The following is a 14898-nucleotide window of genomic DNA, read 5'->3' on the forward strand; positions in this document are numbered from 1 at the left end:
TTGCAGTGCCTTGTTTTGGAAACAAAAGCAGCACAATAAGCACCACAGCAGCATGGAAGCAGCTGCTGGCACATCAAGAGAAGCTGAAGCAACATGGAAGGTGAGGATATGCAATAAATATATGTGCATTTGTTTTATTTTTTTAATCACCATTTGGCTTAATGTTTGGCTTGTTTTGAAAAGTAAGGGCTGCATTTCCTCCTTGAAGCTTCCTCCGCACTTGGAAGCGTGCTGAAGTTCATAGCCAGCCCATCTGCATCTCCATCCTCATCATCCACAGCAGCTGTGACTTCTGCTGCATTCTAGTGAAGGCACTGAATGCTGCTCAGTGACGAGATGGGGTTTGCAATGGGGCACTTCTACAAGCCACATATTCTGTTGCTTTATTCTAAACATTAATAAATACCTCGGAAGCTTAAACCAAACCTTCCTGGCACCAGGGACACTTTTGGGACTTTTTTGTTACAGAGTTGCAGGAAAAAATAGAAGGAAAAAAAAAAAAGAAAAAAAAAGATTCCTCATTGTGACAGCATCCACCACAATCCACAGGCGTGCTCTGGAAGTGGCTCACGGCACAGCCACGACGCTCACCCTTTCATTCCTTTATAAAGCTCGCCTTTGGGACAGAGCCCACATAACCAGCACTGAGTCCTTTCACTGCAGCTTCTTTATACACTCCAGCCGTACCCAGCAGCTCGAGTTTCAAGAGGCACAGCTTTGTCAAAGTTATTTTTAATTGCTATTTACTACTTGTGATCTAAATACCGTCGTTTCCTTGACTGCAGAGACATTCAAGTAGAGGCAGAACGGAGGAGCAATAGGTTTCCCCATTGCTGCTTGTAATCAACAAGCTGCTCGCTCGTTCTCAAGAAACTGCTTCAGCAATTAGACTCAGAGAAGCCATCAAAATAACATTCCAGCTCTCGGCTCCGCTGGAAATAACCCAACCGTCTGTATTTTGGGGTTTGTCACCTATCCTGGGGACACGGCAGCTTCAGAACTCAGAACTTTTGTCTCTGAAAGTCATGGGAATTCAGAGCTGGGGGACAAAATGGGCATCTGGAGGGTTTTCCTTTCTTGCCATGGAAGGTTGCAGATACTCAGATCGCTCCCACTACGCCAACAACAGGAAGGTCCCTTCTCTTGAGTTTCCTCACCTACATTTGCACTGTCATCTTCTTAGGCAAAGCAAACCACAATTAACTGAGGGGAAAAAAAAAACCAAACACAAAAAGAAAAACACACAAACATTCAGCTGCTGGTGTCAATTAGAAGAGTTTGGTGTTCTGAGATGTGTCTGTGTTTGTGGGCAGCCAAAATGAAGGACAGAGAGAACTCCATGTGGTTGAAGTTTGCACGTGCAAAGTGACAGATTCACAAGTGGTTTTATTATTGTTATTATTGGATTTTTATTTTGGTAGATCTGAAGCCTCAACGTTTTCCTCATTTAGAATTCTGTTTATTAACCAGGAGCCCAATCTGCTCATCAGATGCCACACAAAAAGATCTAGACAGTAATCAGTAAATACTTCACGTTTTCATCCATTGGCCCTAAATAGAGAAGCACTAAAATGCTTTGTTCTATAACAGCACAATTCCTACTTAAGGAAAACTCATTCCAGTTAACCAAGCAAGAAATGAACTCCCCCTGCACCACCACAAACCTAGAGAGCACATCAAGACAAATGTTTAGAAGCCGATAGAGGGGAGGGCATTCTGCAGAAGCACAGCTGCTCACGTGCCCCATAGGCAGCACTCAGACACACTGAAAGCAGGAAGGGGATTTAGAGACTGGAAGGTATTTCTTTTTCATGTTTATCAGCTTTAAGGTATGTATCAAGTCTGGATGTTGGTCACCAAACGATAGGAGTCCTTAGCAAAACCTTGCAATATCTGAGAATATTAGCGCAAAGATATTGCCCACTGTTCAGTGGGAGACTTCACCAAAAAACAGAGTTTTCTTAATTATTATTATTATTATTTCTTCTGTTGTGCCTTGACAGTCTACTGGTGAGCACTCAGACAAGGAAGATGAGCGCTGTACTTGCTGAGCTACTGGAGGTTCTCCTACAGATCCACTGCTGAAGCCTGAAGATGGTTCACCAAGAACGTCTAAAAGAATGGCAACAGCATAACCATGGAATCACAGAATGGCTCAGGTTGGAAAAGACCTTCAAGATCATCCAGTCCAACTGCAACCCAACCACACCACCCCAACTCTAACAGCCCTCCACTAAACCGTGTCCCTGAGCACCACATCCAGATGGTTTGTAAACACATCCAGGGATGGTAGCGGAGGGAGAGGAACCCACAAGATACCTCAACTGGATGTACTGTGATTTGCCAGATTCCGCTATACTAATGGAGTTATAGCAGACTTAAGTCTTCAAATGTACTAAAAGGGTGAGTTGAACTCGTAGCTTGGATCATCACAGTAGAGTTTTTCTTTAGCACAGACACTCTCAGTGAATTAACTGTAGAAATTAACATACTTGATGAGGCCATTGGTACACAGCGAGCAGATCACCAGGACCTAAAGCAGTTTTCTTGCGCTTGGTTTGGATTGAAAGAGGATCTTGATCTTGACACCAAGTGCTGAAAGATTTTACAAGCCAATCTACAGCAATTAGCCATATCAGATGAACACTGAGTTTTATAGAGATCATAAACTGCACATGTGAGACCAACCTGTATGAGAAATGTTTGAGATGAATCTGTAAAATGAGGTGAGATGTGTGAAGTGTCAAAAGAATTCAGGTGGGGAGGGGAAGATGAATATTGGCAGAATGCATCAGGAAGGCAGGTTCCAGCCAAAGAAAAGAGCCCTGATGTTACTGCTGGACGAGCCATCCTTGATTTCACCCTCTGTTCTGCCAGCACCCATATCATCCTGCAAGCACTGCTCCTGCTGTGCCATTTTCACCCCAAGTAGATGTTATAAGCCAAGCTTAGAGCAATGCCAGTGCACATATTCACAATGCAGATGGCTCCTAATGGAAAGATTGCAGGTAATCACAACACAGCTTGGTCTCTTCTCCTTTTAAAATGCATTCTGTGGTGATGCTTAAGTACTCAGATGTACTCTGGCTTCCAAAGCTCCCAAACGAGCAGTGTAATTTTCAACTCACTTCGTGCAAGTGAGCACTAACAACATGAAAAAAAGCCACCATCAGATAATAACCTGAAAATTAACCTCCAGAAAGGATATAAGCACGTCTATGATACACACACACACACCCTAACCCAGGGTGAGTTGTGCGAAACGCTGATCCCATATGTGGGAAGAAGATAATAGTTTATGCCAGCTTTGTTTCTTCAGGATTCAGAGGCAGATGATGCATCAATGAAATCCCGACTCCTTGGTTCCCTGCCAGGCCTTGTGCATTTACACCCCTGGCTCGCTTCCAGCCTGGGGAAGTGAGTCACATTTCCCAAACCTTCCCTGAATCGTGTCCTCAGAAGAATTGAAGCTTGCCCTCAATGCCACAGGCTGAGTGCAAGGAGCGATTGCTCCCAGAGTTTTTGGAGGGTCTGGGGGTCAGCAAGGGATGGCGTTATCCAGTGAAAGAACCAAGAGAGGCAGTGCCCTAAGAAGCACACTTGTCAAGACAGCCATCTCAGCAGACAGAGGTTTTGCTGCTGGCTACTGAAGTGCACAGAGTTTTCTGTTTGGTTTTGGTATCCTGGGCTCCATCAGCAGAGGGGTGGCCAGCAGGGACAGGGAGGTGATTCACCCTCTCTACTCTGCCTTCGTGAGGCCCCATCTGCAGCACTGTGTCCAGGTCTGGAGTCCCCAGTACAAGAAAGACAGGGAGCTGTTGGAGAGGGTCCAGAGGAGCCACAAAGATGATCAGGGGATGTGAAAGGGGAGATAACAGCAGGAGAAGGGGAAATGGTTTGAAGTTGAGGGAGGGCAGATGGAGGTTGGATGTCAGGGGGAAGTTCTTTGCTGTGAGAGTGGTGAGGTGCTGGAACAGCTGCCCAGAGAGGCTGTGGATGCCCCGTCCATCCCTGGAGGTGTTCAAGACTGGGTTGGATGGGGCCCTGGGCAGCCTGGGCTGGTGTGAAATGTGGAGGTTGGTGGCCCTGCAACAGGGGAGTTGGAGCTTCATGATCCTTGAGGTCCCTTCCAACCCTGGCCATTCTGTGATTCTACAACATGATTCTATGATTTTAAGGCCATCTGTGTGCACAGAGGTTTTCATATTCAGGTTTTCATATTCAACGTTTCTTCATCCTTTAGAAGAGAACTGAAAAGGAGACTTTTCATAAGAGGAGAGTACATGCATTTGTTGTACGGCACTCAGATGATGATCGCTGTTGTCTTAAACAAGGAGGGAAGATGGCAAGTGAACACTTCCAGGCAGCTCCTCAGCTCTGCTGGGACTGAGATGGCCTTACACAAACCTCAGTGCAGTGCCCATGGCTGCACCACACAGCACTGCATCTCACAGCTCCTGCAGCTGTAACCCATAGGAGCGACAGACTGCTGTTCTAAAAGCAAATTCAGAGCTGGTTTTGCAGCAGCAGGTGATGCAGTTTGAAGCTATAAGCTTAATTTTTGGTCTCCTCACAGGGGCCAATGGAGGGCTGTGCAGATCCAAGTGGTGCAGGCAGAACCTGATCACTGATATGGACAATCATAGCATGACTGCATATTACAGCCATCACCAGAAGTCACAGGGTACAAATGGCCTCTCTCCAGATCAGAGCCCATCATCCCATTGTTGCTGCCTTGCAGTATTTCCGTGTGCAGTGAAATGTCAGCATTAACAGAAACCTGCTGCACTGCAAGGAAGAGATACGCCTGCTTATGCAGATTGTAAGAAACGTAGAGAGGCTTAATTCATCTTCAGCTTGTATAATCCCAGAGTGATTCACACAACTGCCCCATGTCCAGAAGCTTTGCATAGAGGAAATCTGTCATCAAGAGCGGCGAAGGAAAAAAATCCTTGTTTGCTGTGTGGATACAATACAGGAACAGACTGACAGAGAGCAACTGGAGATTTCATTGTGCTTCACAACATTACGTAAGGTGAGAAAGATAGTGAGCAAAGTGACAGAAGAATTGGACTGGACCCTGGAATCCCCACCCCCTCTGTGCCTTTTTGTATTTACATGAACATGCAATTTTAAAGCCAGAAGTACAGGAGTACAAACCAGAGAGGTTCCTAGTTTGATGGTAGCCACGAATGCCGTTTTCTGAAGAGTTAAGTGCAAGATGTATTGATTTTGTTAGAAGGCAATGCTGTAGCACTGAGGAAAGAGATCAACACGCTCAGCAGCCAACGACCGCCTTCTTGGTACGACTTCAAAACACCCTTCTTGAATTTTAATGCACAAATTCTGTTACTTCATTGTTATTGACAAGTTTCCACAACCCGAGGGAGCTCAAGTCAGACAGAACCCCACTATGCAAGCTGGAAGTAAATAAGATGTTGTAACACAGCCTTTGAGCAAGTCACAATGGAAGCTGCCTTTTGCAGAAGCCTTACAAATGCCTCAGCTCGCCTCCGAGCTCTGCCAGGAGCATCGCCCAGCCTGCACAGCCCCAGTGCTCCCAGCAGCCAGCAAACCAGGCTCCTTGTGTGCCACGCACAGCGCTGAAGCTTGCAGATCTACTTGGATCATCCGGCCTGCCGTGTCTGCAAGTTCTGTGCAAGGAGAAACTGCAAAGCTCGTTTTCCCCCTCGTGCATTTAAGAGAGAGGGGGAAAAAAAGGATAAATTGCAAGAGTCCTGTGCACTTAGAGTAATTAAACTGCAGGTTGCACTCCGTTCTTGAGATGGATTCTATCATACTGCACCACTGCACTTTGAGAATATCATTTACAGTGCCTACATAGTGATGCCAGAAGCTTCTAAAACACGTGGCTAGATGCCCTTGTCTGTGCTCCTACCCATCTACATAATTCACCGTGCCAGAGTCCTTCCTATCCACTAGGAGATGTGCAATGGGGTACAAATGTGCCTCTCAAATTATTTGCACTGAACGGAGTCTATTTCCCCACATCTGCATGCCTTCGAGCCTTCCTTTTTAAGTAAATTACTACCCAGGATGCTTCAACATAAGTGTTGACCAACAAAATGTTTTGTATATGATTAATTTGCATCTGTGCTGTAAAATATATATGGGAAGTGTTGGGCTGAGATTGTCAGCTGCTCTCTGGAAGCCTAAAGGAGAACACTGTGGCCTGAAACCTCCAAGACCAATACAGGAACTGAAGGGAAAAGGGTGGGAAAAGATGTAACAGTGAATGAAGACTTTGAAAAGGATTTATAAGCGTGGTAAATCATGTAATGTTACAGCACAAAGATCCAGCAAGAAGTTGTGGATGTGCACACACACAGTTATCACTTCCCCTCCTCTCTGTCACCTCCCTGCAATGCACTGCAGCACACACACTGCTCCCCAGTGGCTCACAGTGGAGAACAGCCATCCCTGACATGGAACAAGGGCTGCTGTCCCACACCAGCACTATTGCACCGTGGATTCACAGAGAAATTTATGATTAATCTCTATAATTCCTTCCACCACCAGCAGCCGGCGCTTTAACGGCAGATGCAAAATGCAAACAAAGCACTTGGTTGTCAAGAAGGAAGCAAAAGAAGTGTTGTGCCCTGGGGGTGAACAAATACTCAATTAGAACTTGGGAGTGGAAATCTGGGGAGGCAAAAATCAATTGCCCTCAGCAGAACGCTGCCAGGATGCTGCGTTGCAGTTGATGATGATACAAATGGCGTGGAATCTCCAATGCCTACAGGTGGCCAAGATGCCTAGCTGTGTTTTACTGAGAATCAATGCTTTTTGAGGTAGTTCACCCTGTTTCAGGAGGTGTTGTACTGTCTAGTCCTGCACCAGGCTCTCTGCAATGCCACCGTTCTCCTTAGATATTCCCCCCCCCCCCAAGGAATGCAGGAAATCCACCCCTCGTTGTTCAGACTAGTGATGGTTATCTCCATTATGGCTGAGCTGGATTAAAAAAGAAAGCAGCAAAACCTCCTCCCCAAAACCACACACACCACAGCTCTGGATAACACGCCCGCAGTTTTAATTGCACCATCTTTCTCCCTTCTAATTGTCGTGTGGCATTCAGTGCTGCTTGGGTCAGAGCAGCAGTTAGGTTTGCTTTCTCCCCAGTGAGCTTTGTTGACCTTTGTTCATATTTTCTGGAATAGCCCCATCTCTCTGCCAGACCCCACAGGGCCCATTCTGTGCTCACACAGTGCTGTTCTTCAAACCCTAAACGCTGACTTTTGGTTACCTGCATTCAAACCTCCATATTTATTTTCTTTTTTCCTATCTAACAGGATTTCCTCCAATTAAAGCTGGCAGCTCTGCACCTTCCAGGCTGAGACCCAAAGAGCCAGCATCCCCCTCAATACCAACACTGAACCCTCACAAAAGGCCAACAGCTGTCAGTACTGCTAATACTAACAATTAGCAAATGAAACATGAATTATGAGAACAATCCAGACCGAGCAGGTGAATCACATTCAGTAATCCGAGATGCTCAACCCACAGGCTTTTGTTTAAGCCGAGTGCTATTTATGCAGCTCCCTCCTTCCTGAAGGCCTCTCAGATGCACACAAGGAATTAAATAAATCGTTCTGGTTGTTGCCTCCATCCCAGCACAGACACAAAATGATGCAATATCTGCTGAGCAGTGACAGGACTCCACACGTGCATCCATAGCTAAATGTCACCTGCACGCCCATCCCCAGGGCTGCCTTCACTTTGGCCATCCATTCCCAACCTCCTGCTGCAGCAGGGCAATCTGCACTGCGCTTCCCACATGTGCCTGTTAGCACATAAGGACAGGACATCTGCCTTTCACTCACACAAGATAAGAGGGGTCACTGGAATATGGAGATAAGAAGCCACCCAGCCTGCCCAGCCAGCAAACAGTTTATCACTGCTACAGCCTAAAACCACACTGAGTTGAGGCATCGTTGTGTAGTTCATTATACTCACCAGGTTCATTAAAAGCCTCTTAGGGTGAAAACACAGCCTTATTTGGTTATACACAGGCACAATACGAGCTAGCAGATTCAGGTCTCTAGCTTGGGCTGCAAGATCTCTACAAACTGCTTTGCAAAGTTGATGGGACTGAACCACTTCATAGCCACCATAAAGAGGGTAGGAAAAGCAGTGAAAATAGCAGTGCTCCCACTTACCTTGCAGTTGTGCTTCGTCCTCGTGGCTTTCTGCTGAGAGCTGCAGCACAATTTACCATCCTTCTTTGACCTCAAGCTCTTCAGCCAACAAACTACTTGCAAACAGAGCTTTCTTTCTAAAAAACACCCACCCACTTCTATTAGGTGCCTCCTTACAGGTCAGCCTGTAATCACACCTAATCCTCTCCAGCATCCTGATGCAAAGGAATTGATTTCCTAATTGTAGCAGCTGCCCCCTTCAAGTAAGCCTCTAAACTCAGGCAATAGTGTCCTGGCTGCAGGGAAACACTGCGGCCATCATCTTGGGGAGATCACTCTTAATTCTATCATTTCAGCAGGCAGAGCAGAAAGAGAATACAGCACTGCTGCTATTTGTTACCAGGCACTGGGTCAGCATGATGGATGTGCCAAATTAAAGCACATTTCCCTTGTCATGGTGTGCTTGCTATGAATTGCAAAGCTCCTGATGAACCTCCAGTTAACTGTCAGACAAACCCCATGTGAAACTCTGAATGCACTCAGTGCCACATAAAGCTCTCTGCAATGACATTTGGAGATGCTTTTAAGTCTGCAGAACATCACTTCGATGGAGAAATATGGATCTCATGGAGTCAGCCTATAAAAAGTTCCCCTGAGCTATCCTGGGCTGCTTGTGGCTTGTCTGAAGTCTCTCATCAGTCGTGATCTGTAGTGATTCTCAGCCCTGACTTTCTGGAGATTGGGTGGGATTTTAATGAGAACCCACTTGCTGTGATCTGGGTTCTCAGGATTCCTTTCTAGCCTTGCCCTTTTGAAATGTCCACTCTCAAATCACACAGAGTGATAAGAATAACTCTTGGTCTTTTTTTTTTTGATGTTTTACGGCATGCCCACTTTACAATTAACCAAAATTTCTGGCTTCCTTATGAGCATTAAAAACAAGACGAGACAAAACAAGGCAGAAAACCCCAAACCAAAGGACAAAAGCCTTCAGATTTCTCCTGATAAATCCTCCATCTGGATGAGGGAACAAAAAGTGAAAGCACTTCCAGATGCAGAGCATGAACCGCCTGCCTCCGCGCCCCAGGACTCGGCGTTCCCACAGCATTCCCTTCATGGCCAAAGATCTTTGGGCGATGGTTGGAGGGAAGAGCTTAGAGCTCCTTTCCAACCTTGGTGGTTCTACGATTCTATGATGTGTTTTGAACCTCCAGCCACAAAGCAGCAACGAGAGACCCCAAAATCCCTGGAAAACCCAGAGGCAAATATTCCAATTTCTGAACGTTTGAGTTCAGGTGTGAGATACCAAATCACATAAGGAGCAAGAGAACTTGGTGCAGAATGTGAGGCTGTGGCATGGAGCAGCAGGACAGAATTACAGCTGCGAGGATGCTGGCTTCCAAGCAACCTCAATTATCTGTTAATGGCCCAGCATTACATGGTCAAATGTGCTCTAAATTAGTCCAACTCCCTTTCCTATAATAGAAGCCAAGCTCATCTGATGCAGGACATTTTACTGCGAGCAGGGTAAATACTTCAAAATGCAAAAATAAAATTGCAATGAGCATCACTTACCCCAAATGGTCAGGAATGGAAGGGACAACGTTAGTGCCAAATAATAGAGCGGTCAGAGGTTCCAGATAGCTGTGTTAAATCGCTCCTACAGAGGCCTGTCAGCAACAGGCACACTTGAAAGAGAATCCACTTGCAAACAAACACTTCAGAGGGAATAGAGAATGAAAGCAGAGCCCCGTGGGAGCAGTTGGGTGAAGCTGTTAGAACATTCATTAGTCAGACATTCAAATATTTTGGTACAGAATCACGCTGTTTCCCTTCTGAAGGGCGCGTGCTTCCCAATGGCTGACTCAGCCTACCTGACATTAATAGGTGATGGCAGGGAAATAAACGAGCGGTCCCACAGGGCACGATGTGCTGCTTCACTGATGGACAAATTCATAAGCATGCCATGCTATTTTTTCAAATGTTGACCATGCACGCTCCTCTGCTGTAGGGCTGCTCGCATCATTGAACCCTCCTTCCCACGCAGGTCCATGCTGACGCCGTTGGGATGGGGAACAGGCAGCGAGATGCATCCACCGGGGGCTATGGGAGACCTTTGGGTTTGAAAAGCTGCTCCCTCCCCAGTGCCACTCTTAAATTCAAAAGGATGACGGAGGCTTTCCCATAATCATCCCTTCGTGGAGAGACAAAGAGGCTTTAGCTGAAGTGACGATGGAGACTGGTGTCAGCTCTTCTCTTTTAAAACCTCAGGTTGGGTTGGACACGGAAATGAAAAATACCGAATCCAGAGGCCAAGCTCTCAGCCCCGCGTGAATCAGAAGAGTGCATTAACTCCTGGTCTTGAGTTAGCTCTGAGACTCTGAGCATTATTAGCACAAAATTGAGATTAAATCCATCCAAAGCTCTTGGTGTGGGTTTAATCGTGCTTTAAACAAACAAAGAATTGGAAATCACAGAACTGAGTGGCAGCCTTAGGATTTCTTAATGCTATCAATGGCGTTGAAATAAACAGATGGGATTGGTGCACTGACAGCCTCTTAAAAAATGCAATATAGCACAGATCAATGGAGGAGAGCTTAATGGCAAGCAGTCATGTCTAATTAGAAATCATCCTGATTATGACAATAAAGAGGAGCTTTACTGCATCTTCAGCATCCAAATTTGGCAGACGAGGTGGCCGAGTGGTTAAGGCGATGGACTGCTAATCCATTGTGCTCTGCACGCGTGGGTTCGAATCCCATCCTCGTCGGTGGCAAAACTCTCCTGACGGGAGCACAGAGCAGCGCTCTGCCCAGTGGTGCTCAGTGCCTCGACTGGAGGTGATGGGCACAAACTGGAGCAGGGGAGGTTTTGTACAGCAACATCAGCAGAACGGCTCTCTGTTCTCCAGAAGCTGTTGGACAAACCCTTACCTTGAGTACCTCCAAAATCTGCCATGATTGGTGGGACCAGATGGGGTTACCCATCCACTCCAGCTCTGTGCTTCTGTTATTTCCTTCCTTATCCCGTTTTTAAGCATTTCCATGCTTTCATTTTCTTAACAAGCGTTCTCTTTGCTGTTTCTAGCTTTGTTAAGTGATGTCTCTGGAGAAATCAGTGTTAAAATGGGAAAGCTTTACTGATCTGGGGTTGGGGGGAGGAGGGAAGGAAAGTCAGCTTTGAGGCTTAAAGCACTTTTACAAAACTCTTGTTTAATTGTTCTCATCAAATATGCAGCATCTCATGTATTGGCAAGAGGGACTCGGTTATGAGAGAAACACATTAGACATCAAAAAGTGGGAGGGAAAAAAAATCAGGAGACACAGCTTCTGGAAATTAGGGCAATTTACATGATATCAAGTGTCAAGATGTTTAATTGGAGCTGCCTATAAAGAGCAAAAGGAAAAAAAAGCCACGGCACACAAACACATTCAGCGGGCTCCAATGCTTTCAGAGTCTGGTGCAGTACGACTGATTCGCCATCCACGTGGTGCGTTTGCACTCCTCCTGCTGATTTGGTTCAGTGAGATTTTAAGTTGCATTTATGAGTGATTTATGGACTTCTACGAGCTGCTCTGGAACCCAAGATGAAGGTCGGTGTCTTCCCGGTTAAAGAGTCACCCTTCAATAAGGCTTTTGTTCCCATCTAGTTTTATGTTCTATGCTGGATTTCAGGTTGGCCAGCCACACTGCTAAATACCAAACCCTTCTGCAATCACATGGCACTCCTAAGCTGACAGCAAGATCTACCTTTGAGTATCTTCTCATTATTTCTTCAAGGAATTAATGAGCTTATTGGAGCTTATTTGCTTGTTGACAGTTCCTCGCAGTCACCTGCTCAGATGGGGAAATCACCGTGCTCACAGTGATTAATTTGGGTTCCGTTTGGGACTGTAGAACAGCTGCCTCCATGCTGTTCAGCCACAGCCTTGGGTTGACCTCTACATCACACCCCCCATTGCAAAGCATTTTGTCCGTTTTCCATTCCAAAGATATTTTGCTTCGTTCCGACTCCGGCGGCGTCACGAGGATCCAACCAAAGCAAACGTCGCTCTTGGAAAAGTCGTGGAGCCCGTGGTTATTGGCTGAGAGGAGATGGGCTGCACAGCTCTGATGACCTCTTGTTCCTCAGCCAACGGAAGGAGTTGTGCTCCCCTCAGAGGCAGAAATGAAGTGGTAACAAAGGGCTCTCGGGCAAATCACTGATTAACCTTGGCATGGTAATGTTCCCCACACATGTGGAATTGCTGTCCCCAGCCGCTTCGCTGCCCTTCAAAGTCCTGTTCCAATGTCACTCTCAGTGACATTGAGCAGGAAAAGGAGAACACGCGTTTTCAGTCCCAGTCGATGGGTGGCTGTTGCGTTGCAGATCACTTTGCCAAGGAGGGAACAATGAGAAATGGAATCGTTACGCTGCTGCTGGGGGAACTTTATCCGAATCCTAGCGTTTCAGTTACAGGAAAACACATCCTATAAACAGGGTTTCAAGAGTTGCAACGCCTGGAAACAGCACTAAATGCCAATTGAGTTATTTCAGCCACGAGGAAGGCTCCAGACCTCCGTGTTTACAACACAGCCCATATTCTCATGGCAAACCTCTCGCAGTTGGAGCAGCTTTAAGTTCCTCGTTGAATTGGCTTCCACTTCCCTGGGGTTTGTGCCAGCGAAGGGCTCTCCCAGTTCTGTCAGCTGGGGCTGCAGTGACACCTAGGAACTGCTCTGTTCATTACAGCTGAGGTTTTGTCATTTCTTCTTCTTGGGCCGCTCTCTGCCTGGCATACTGGTGCTACTGGGACCCCAAACCCACAGCACGCTTTGCCCTCTGCGTGGCTGCGGAGCTTTACTCCTCCCATCAGATCTGATGCTGCAGAGCTGACAGTGGCATCCAAAGCAAAAAGAAAGCACCTTTTCAGCCATCTGGGGGAAAACGATGCTGAGCACCGCACTGACTTGCACAGCATTCACACTGACATGCAAGGAGAGGCCAGGTTTTCTGCCTCTCCACTTCCCCACAGCAATTCAAGCCTGAAGACAGCATCAAAGAGTGCATTTGCACTGAACGTTGGGGAAACTTTCTCTTCGGATGGACAGCAAAACAGAGCCCAGAGAGCGCTGCAGAAGAGTGGGCCATCAGTGCAGCTCATTGGCAGACATGCAGAGGTTGGTCTCTGCTTCTAAGTTTTAAAGAAAGCAAAGTCATCTCACTTTGCTATGCTTAGTTAATACTTTTCTTACTGATGAAGAAACAGACCCTAAAACACCCTTCTTCTTTTTCCTGCAGATTCTGCTTCTGAGAAGCCCCGTGCCTTTGGAGTTCCACCAAAGCTTTGCATCACGTACCCCTGTCTGTGCTTTTCATACCCTGTATACTCTGTCCTCCTTTAATTAAAGCCAAAGCACGAATGTCAGCACCACTCAGTCCTCCTTGTCACCCAACCGATGACTTTAAAAGCCCAAATACTGACTGCAAATTGCTCCAGAAGACCATAGGTGGAGGTAACCGGCAGAGATGTCAACGTGGCATTTCTGTTGATTTGCTGCTGTGCCTTGCTGGGAGCAGCAGGCTGGAAGTGCTGTTTTTAGCTGCCCTCCTTTAATCTTCATAATCCCAACCCACGGAGATGCCTGTGGTTCCTTTGCTGTGCCTTTGCAGTTGCAGATAGCTCTGACATGCTGTGCTCCCAAGGTTTCTTCCGATCAGAGCTTATACAGCAATGTGATCCTTGCAGCCAAAAGGTCCCAAATTTTATTTCCTGTTATTTCACATGACCACCACTGAAGCATCGCCATCAGCTCAAGGGAGATGAATCTCACTGCTCTTGTATTTAGCAGTCCTTTAACAGATAGCACCACCTGAACGGAGGGTCCTCCCTTTATTCCAAGGAGGAGAATGAATGCAGGCAGCTCCTCAACTCCTGCCTTGAACTACTGCAAAGCTGACAAGCAAAAAATCCTGTGCTGACTGCACCAGAAAGCATCTGGGAAATACTGCTGGTCCTTAGAAGGGGAGATAAGGAGACTGATAGCTTTGCTGCACAGCAAAGGGCCTGGCTGAGCAGAGATCTGCACAACTCAGATTCATTGCTACAAAAGTGCAGGAGGAATTCTTTTCAGCCAGAGTTACATTCAGAGTTACCCCTTGAATTCTTGCCTGGTTAACACATTTCTGAACTTCTCAATTCCACATAAAACACATTACTTCCTAAGTCACATTTCTTTTTACAGCGTGTGATGAGAGGGTATAATTTTGCAAGTTTTAAGGCACTGAATACCCCCTGTGCTGCACTAACCCTGTGATGGTATTGCTCAGCACTGGAACGCTGATCTGCATGCATGGCTGAGCTCATCCAGCTCCAAACCAGGCCTCCTAAACTGCACATCACTGCAGCAAACAGGGGGCAGTCACCGAACACGAGCTGTGCACACTGTAGGCATGGCAGCACGCAGCAATACCTCGCAGCTTTGCCGTTGCCCCTGAACAGAGAATCACAGAATGGCCTGGGTTGAAAAGGAACAAACAATCACCTGGTTCCAACCCCCTGCTTTGTGCAGGGTCGCCAACCAGCAGACCAGGCTGCCCAGAGCCACATCCAGCCTGGCCTTGGATGCCTGCAGGGATGACTGAGCAGACCCTGCACTCATAGCATCGCATTCCTCCTCCAGCCAGCAAAAATTGGTAACTTCTGAGTCAGACTCACGGCCGCATTCGGGGAGTGAGGAAACAAAGCTTTTGTGGCCACCG

The 14898-nt window shown here is 46.7% G+C and overlaps 1 non-coding gene across 1 annotated transcript; it reads left to right on the plus strand.

The window, feature by feature from the left end:
• Positions 1-10844: 10844 nt before the first annotated feature.
• On the plus strand, positions 10845-10926 carry TRNAS-GCU. The gene has a single exon. It is a non-coding gene; the product is annotated as a tRNA-Ser (tRNA).
• The last annotated feature ends 3972 nt before the right edge of the window (positions 10927-14898 follow it).

Source organism: Lagopus leucura, unplaced genomic scaffold (genome assembly GCF_019238085.1).
Source record: "Lagopus leucura isolate 7727_CA_CO unplaced genomic scaffold, USGS_WTPT01 Super-Scaffold_100059, whole genome shotgun sequence".
In the NCBI taxonomy this organism is placed as follows: domain Eukaryota; kingdom Metazoa; phylum Chordata; class Aves; order Galliformes; family Phasianidae; genus Lagopus; species Lagopus leucura.